This window comes from Leucoraja erinacea, unplaced genomic scaffold (genome assembly GCF_028641065.1).
Source record: "Leucoraja erinacea ecotype New England unplaced genomic scaffold, Leri_hhj_1 Leri_864S, whole genome shotgun sequence".
In the NCBI taxonomy this organism is placed as follows: domain Eukaryota; kingdom Metazoa; phylum Chordata; class Chondrichthyes; order Rajiformes; family Rajidae; genus Leucoraja; species Leucoraja erinaceus.
In genome coordinates, this window is record NW_026576800.1 from 59,347 (window position 1) to 65,908 (window position 6,562).

The 6,562-nt window shown below is 50.6% G+C and overlaps 10 non-coding genes across 10 annotated transcripts; all 10 read right to left on the reverse strand.

Moving 5' to 3' along the window:
- Nucleotides 1–206: 206 nt before the first annotated feature.
- LOC129694933 (5S ribosomal RNA) lies at nucleotides 207–325 on the reverse strand. Its single transcript, XR_008723074.1, has one exon. It is a non-coding gene; the product is annotated as a 5S ribosomal RNA (ribosomal RNA).
- A 439-nt stretch (nucleotides 326–764) lies between these two features.
- LOC129694934 (5S ribosomal RNA) lies at nucleotides 765–883 on the reverse strand. The gene has a single exon (XR_008723075.1). It is a non-coding gene; the product is annotated as a 5S ribosomal RNA (ribosomal RNA).
- A 450-nt stretch (nucleotides 884–1,333) lies between these two features.
- Nucleotides 1,334–1,452, reverse strand: LOC129694938 (5S ribosomal RNA). Its single transcript, XR_008723079.1, has one exon. It is a non-coding gene; the product is annotated as a 5S ribosomal RNA (ribosomal RNA).
- Nucleotides 1,453–1,891: 439 nt separating this feature from the next.
- Nucleotides 1,892–2,010, reverse strand: LOC129694935 (5S ribosomal RNA). Its single transcript, XR_008723076.1, has one exon. It is a non-coding gene; the product is annotated as a 5S ribosomal RNA (ribosomal RNA).
- Nucleotides 2,011–2,459: 449 nt separating this feature from the next.
- On the reverse strand, nucleotides 2,460–2,578 carry LOC129694942 (5S ribosomal RNA). Its single transcript, XR_008723083.1, has one exon. It is a non-coding gene; the product is annotated as a 5S ribosomal RNA (ribosomal RNA).
- Nucleotides 2,579–3,005: 427 nt separating this feature from the next.
- LOC129694936 (5S ribosomal RNA) lies at nucleotides 3,006–3,124 on the reverse strand. Its single transcript, XR_008723077.1, has one exon. It is a non-coding gene; the product is annotated as a 5S ribosomal RNA (ribosomal RNA).
- Nucleotides 3,125–3,562: 438 nt separating this feature from the next.
- LOC129694937 (5S ribosomal RNA) lies at nucleotides 3,563–3,681 on the reverse strand. Its single transcript, XR_008723078.1, has one exon. It is a non-coding gene; the product is annotated as a 5S ribosomal RNA (ribosomal RNA).
- Nucleotides 3,682–4,113: 432 nt separating this feature from the next.
- Nucleotides 4,114–4,232, reverse strand: LOC129694939 (5S ribosomal RNA). Its single transcript, XR_008723080.1, has one exon. It is a non-coding gene; the product is annotated as a 5S ribosomal RNA (ribosomal RNA).
- A 427-nt stretch (nucleotides 4,233–4,659) lies between these two features.
- On the reverse strand, nucleotides 4,660–4,778 carry LOC129694940 (5S ribosomal RNA). The gene has a single exon (XR_008723081.1). It is a non-coding gene; the product is annotated as a 5S ribosomal RNA (ribosomal RNA).
- Nucleotides 4,779–5,215: 437 nt separating this feature from the next.
- On the reverse strand, nucleotides 5,216–5,334 carry LOC129694941 (5S ribosomal RNA). The gene has a single exon (XR_008723082.1). It is a non-coding gene; the product is annotated as a 5S ribosomal RNA (ribosomal RNA).
- Nucleotides 5,335–6,562: the final 1,228 nt, after the last annotated feature.

Sequence of the window (6,562 nt, forward strand, 5' to 3'; positions counted from 1 at the left end):
CGTAACATTGTGGAAAGGAACATGAAGCCTTTGATGAGGTCCCACACAAGAGATTAGTTTAGTGTGCAAAATTGACTTGGATAGATATGTGTGTGTGTTTGTTTATTTGTTTGTGCACTTGAACGAGAAAGGAAAAGAGCGAGGAGGAGAGTTAAAGAGAGAGAGAAAGAGAGTGTGTCCCCCGATGGTAGGAGAGGGAAAAAAAATGCCTACGGCACCTGGTATTCCCAGGCGGTCTCCCATCCAAGTACTAACCAGGCCTGAGCCTGCTTAGCTTCCGAGATCAGACGGGATCGGGCGTGTTCAGGCTAGTATGGCCGTAGGCAGAGAGTAGCCACACTAAACGTGTATTTAACACACGCACTCTCCTTCTCATTCTCGGTCGACCCTGAGGGGGCTGCCCGACATTCACTGGACAAGGCGAGAGGCGAGAGTCACGGCCGAGAGTACCCGACCCTCACCCCACGCAGCAGCAGCAGCAGCAGCAGCATCTCACTCACTCACTCATTCACCCACCCAAGCATAAAGCAAAAAAAACCCACAAAATCATCGTAACATTGTGGAAAGGAACATAAAGCCTTTGATGAGGTCCCACACAAGAGATTAGTTTAGTGTGCAAAATTGACTTGGATAGATATGTGTGTGTGTTTGTTTATTTGTTTGTGCACTTGAACGAGAAAGGAAAAGAGCGAGGAGGAGAGTTAAAGAGAGAGAGAAAGAGAGTGAGAGAGTGTGTCCCCCGATGGTAGGAGAGGGAAAAAAAATGCCTACGGCACCTGGTATTCCCAGGCGGTCTCCCATCCAAGTACTAACCAGGCCTGAGCCTGCTTAGCTTCCGAGATCAGACGGGATCGGGCGTGTTCAGGCTAGTATGGCCGTAGGCAGAGAGTAGCCACACTAAACGTGTATTTAACACACGCACTCTCCTTCTCATTCTCGGTCGACCCTGAGGGGGCTGCCCGACATTCACTGGACAAGGCGAGAGGCGAGAGTCACGGCCGAGAGTACCCGACCCTCACCCCACCCAGCAGCAGCAGCAGCAGCAGCATCTCACTCACTCACTCATTCACCCACCCAAGCATAAAGCAAAAAAAACCCACAAAATCATCGTAACATTGTGGAAAGGAACATAAAGCCTTTGATGAGGTCCCACACAAGAGATTAGTTTAGTGTGCAAAATTGACTTGGATAGATGTGTGTGTGTGTGTGTTTGTTTATTTGTTTGTGCACTTGAACGAGAAAAGAAAAAGAGTGAGGACGAGAGTTAAAGAGAGAGAGAGAATGAGAAAGAGAGAGAGTGTGTGTTCCCCGGTGGTGGGAGGGGGAAAAAAAAAGCCTACGGCACCTGGTATTCCCAGGCGGTCTCCCATCCAAGTACTAACCAGGCCTGAGCCTGCTTAGCTTCCGAGATCAGACGGGATCGGGCGTGTTCAGGCTAGTATGGCCGTAGGCAGAGAGTGGCCACACTAAACGTGTATTTAACACACGCACTCTCCTTATCATTGTCCGTTGACCCTGAGGGGGTTGCCCGACATTCACTGGACAAGGCGAGAGGCGAGAGTCACGGCCGAGAGTACCCGACCCTCACCCCAAGCAGCAGCAGCAGCAGCAGCAGCATTCTCTCACTCACTCACTCACTCATTCACCCACCCAAGCATAAAGCAAAAAAAAACCCACAAAATCATCGTAACATTGTGGAAAGGAACATAAAGCCTTTGATGAGGTCCCACACAAGAGATTAGTTTAGTGTGCAAAATTGACTTGGATAGATATGTGTGTGTGTTTGTTTATTTGTTTGTGCACTTGAACGAGAAAGGAAAAGAGCGAGGAGGAGAGTTAAAGAGAGAGAGAAAGAGAGTGTGTCCCCCGATGGTAGGAGAGGGGAAAAAAATGCCTACGGCACCTGGTATTCCCAGGCGGTCTCCCATCCAAGTACTAACCAGGCCTGAGCCTGCTTAGCTTCCGAGATCAGACGGGATCGGGCGTGTTCAGGCTAGTATGGCCGTAGGCAGAGAGTAGCCACACTAAACGTGTATTTAACACACGCACTCTCCTTCTCATTCTCGGTCGACCCTGAGGGGGCTGCCCGACATTCACTGGACAAGGCGAGAGGCGAGAGTCACGGCCGAGAGTACCCGACCCTCACCCCGACCAGCAGCAGCAGCAGCAGCAGCATCTCACTCACTCACTCACTCATTCACCCACCCAAGCATAAAGCAAAAAAAAAAAAACCCACAAAATCATCGTAACATTGTGGAAAGGAACATGAAGCCTTTGATGAGGTTCCACACAAGAGATTAGTTTAGTGTGCAAAATTGACTTGGATAGATATGTGTGTGTGTTTGTTTATTTGTTTGTGCACTTGAACGAGAAAGGAAAAGAGAGAGGAGGAGAGTTAAAGAGCGAGAGAGAGAGAGAGAGAGAGTGTGTGTTCCCCGGTGGTGGGAGGGAGAAAAAAAAGCCTACGGCACCTGGTATTCCCAGGCGGTCTCCCATCCAAGTACTAACCAGGCCTGAGCCTGCTTAGCTTCCGAGATCAGACGGGATCGGGCGTGTTCAGGCTAGTATGGCCGTAGGCAGAGAGTGGTCACACTAAACGTGTATTTAACACACGCACTCTCCTTCTCATTCTCGGTCGACCCTGAGGGGGCCGCCCGACATTCACTGGACAAGGCGAGAGGCGAGAGTCACGGCCGAGAGTACCCGACCCTGACCCCGACCCCAGCAGCAGCAGCAGCATCTCACTCACTCACTCATTCACCCACCCAAGCATAAAGCAAAAAAAACCCACAAAATCATCGTAACATTGTGGAAAGGAACATGAAGCCTTTGATGAGGTCCCACACAAGAGATTAGTTTAGTGTGCAAAATTGACTTGGATAGATATGTGTGTGTGTTTGTTTATTTGTTTGTGCACTTGAACGAGAAAGGAAAAGAGCGAGGAGGAGAGTTAAAGAGAGAGAGAAAGAGAGTGTGTCCCCCGATGGTAGGAGAGGGAAAAAAAATGCCTACGGCACCTGGTATTCCCAGGCGGTCTCCCATCCAAGTACTAACCAGGCCTGAGCCTGCTTAGCTTCCGAGATCAGACGGGATCGGGCGTGTTCAGGCTAGTATGGCCGTAGGCAGAGAGTAGCCACACTAAACGTGTATTTAACACACGCACTCTCCTTCTCATTGTCGGTCGACCCTGAGGGGGCTGCCCGACATTCACTGGACAAGGCGAGAGGCGAGAGTCACGGCCGAGAGTACCCGACCCTCACCCCACCACAGCAGCAGCAGCAGCAGCAGCACTCACTCACTCACTCACTCATTCACCCACCCAAGCATAAAGCAAAAAAAAACCCACAAAATCATCGTAACATTGTGGAAAGGAACATGAAGCCTTTGATGAGGTCCCACACAAGAGATTAGTTTAGTGTGCAAAATTGACTTGGATAGGTGTGTGTGTGTGTGTGTGTTTGTTTGTTTGTGCACTTGAACGAGAAAGGAAAAGAGCGAGGAGGAGAGTTAAAGAGAGAGAGAGAGAGAGTGTGTCCCCCGATGGTAGGAGAGGGAAAAAAAATGCCTACGGCACCTGGTATTCCCAGGCGGTCTCCCATCCAAGTACTAACCAGGCCTGAGCCTGCTTAGCTTCCGAGATCAGACGGGATCGGGCGTGTTCAGGCTAGTATGGCCGTAGGCAGAGAGTAGCCACACTAAACGTGTATTTAACACACGCACTCTCCTTCTCATTCTCGGTCGACCCTGAGGGGGCTGCCCGACATTCACTGGACAAGGCGAGAGGCGAGAGTCACGGCCGAGAGTACCCGACCCTCACCCCACGCAGCAGCAGCAGCAGCATCTCATCACTCACTCACTCACTCATTCACCCACCCAAGCATAAAGCAAAAAAACCCCACAAAATCATCGTAACATTGTGGAAAGGAACATAAAGCCTTTGATGAGGTCCCACACAAGAGATTAGTTTAGTGTGCAAAATTGACTTGGATAGATATGTGTGTGTGTTTGTTTATTTGTTTGTGCACTTGAACGAGAAAGGAAAAGAGCGAGGAGGAGAGTTAAAGAGAGAGAGAAAGAGAGTGTGTCCCCCGATGGTAGGAGAGGGAAAAAAAATGCCTACGGCACCTGGTATTCCCAGGCGGTCTCCCATCCAAGTACTAACCAGGCCTGAGCCTGCTTAGCTTCCGAGATCAGACGGGATCGGGCGTGTTCAGGCTAGTATGGCCGTAGGCAGAGAGTAGCCACACTAAACGTGTATTTAACACACGCACTCTCCTTCTCATTCTCGGTCGACCCTGAGGGGGCTGCCCGACATTCACTGGACAAGGCGAGAGGCGAGAGTCACGGCCGAGAGTACCCGACCCTCACCCCACGCAGCAGCAGCAGCAGCAGCATCTCACTCACTCACTCATTCACCCACCCAAGCATAAAGCAAAAAAAACCCACAAAATCATCGTAACATTGTGGAAAGGAACATGAAGCCTTTGATGAGGTCCCACACAAGAGATTAGTTTAGTGTGCAAAATTGACTTGGATAGATGTGTGTGTGTGTTTGTTTATTTGTTTGTGCACTTGAACGAGAAAGGAAAAGAGCGAGGAGGAGAGTTAAAGAGAGAGAGAAAGAGAGTGTGTCCCCCGATGGTAGGAGAGGGAAAAAAATGCCTACGGCACCTGGTATTCCCAGGCGGTCTCCCATCCAAGTACTAACCAGGCCTGAGCCTGCTTAGCTTCCGAGATCAGACGGGATCGGGCGTGTTCAGGCTAGTATGGCCGTAGGCAGAGAGTAGCCACACTAAACGTGTATTTAACACACACACTCTCCTTCTCATTCTCCGTCCACCCTGAGGGGGCTGCCCGACATTCACTGGACAAGGCGAGAGGCGAGAGTCACGGCCGAGAGTACCCGACCCTCACCCCATGCAGCAGCAGCAGCAGCAGCATTTCACTCACTCACTCACTCATTCACCCACCCAAGCATAAAGCAAAAAAAACCCACAAAATCATCGTAACATTGTGGAAAGGAACATGAAGCCTTTGATGAGGTCCCACACAAGAGATTAGTTTAGTGTGCAAAATTGACTTGGATAGATATGTGTGTGTGTTTGTTTATTTGTTTGTGCACTTGAACGAGAAAGGAAAAGAGCGAGGAGGAGAGTTAAAGAGAGAGAGAGAAAAAAGAGAGTGTGTCCCCCGATGCTAGGAGAGGGGAAAAAAATGCCTACGGCACCTGGTATTCCCAGGCGGTCTCCCATCCAAGTACTAACCAGGCCTGAGCCTGCTTAGCTTCCGAGATCAGACGGGATCGGGCGTGTTCAGGCTAGTATGGCCGTAGGCAGAGAGTAGCCACACTAAACGTGTATTTAACACACGCACTCTCCTTCTCATTCTCCGTCCACCCTGAGGGGGCTGCCCGACATTCACTGGACAAGGCGAGAGGCGAGAGTCACGGCCGAGAGTACCCGACCCTCACCCCACATTCACCCACCCAAGCATAAAGCAAAAAAACCCCACAAAATCATCGTAACATTGTGGAAAGGAACATGAAGCCTTTGATGAGGTCCCACACAAGAGATTAGTTTAGTGTGCAAAATTGACTTGGATAGATATGTGTGTGTGTTTGTTTATTTGTTTGTGCACTTGAACGAGAAAGGAAAAGAGCGAGGAGGAGAGTTAAAGAGAGAGTTAAAGAGAGAGAGAGAAAGAGAGTGTGTCCCCCGATGCTAGGAGAGGGGAAAAAAATGCCTAGGCAGAGAGTAGCCACACTAAACGTGTATTTAACACACGCACTCTCCTTCTCATTGTCGGTCGACCCTGAGGGGGCTGCCCGACATTCACTGGACAAGGCGAGAGGCGGGAGTCACGGCCGAGAGTACCCGACCCTCACCCCACGCAGCAGTAAAATATGTCATTCTGTTCCATTCTGTATGTAGTTCGTTGGGTTGTTTAGAAACATAGAAATTAGGTGCAGGAGTAGGCCATTCGGCCCTTCGAGCCTGCACCGCCATTCAATATGATCATGGCTGATCATCCAACTCAGTATCCCGTACCTGCCTTCTCTCCATACCTTCTGATCCCCTTAGCCACTCAGTTCGCAATAACCAACCTGATCTCCCGGTGGCTCAACACTTCAACTCCCCTTCCCATTCCGAATCCGACCTTTCTGTCCTGGGCCTTCTCCCTGGCCAGAGTGAGGCCTACCGCACATTGGAGGAGCAGCACCTCATATTTGCTTGGTTAGTTTACACCCCAGCAGTATGAACATTGGCTCTCTAATTTCAGGTAGTCCTTGCTTTCTCCCTCCTTCCCATTCCCAGCTCTCCCACAGCCTACTGTCTCCGCCTCGTCCTTTCTTTTACCCCCCCCCCCCCCCCCCCCCCCCCCCCCCCCCCCGCCCAGCCCCCCCCCCCCCCCCCCCCCCCCCCCGACACAATCAAAAACATAGAAACATAGAAATTAAGTGCAGGAGTAGGCCATTCAGCCCTTCGAGCCTGCACCGCCATTCAATATGATCATAGAAACATAGAAATTAGGTGCAGGAGTAGGCCATTCGGCCCTTCGAGCC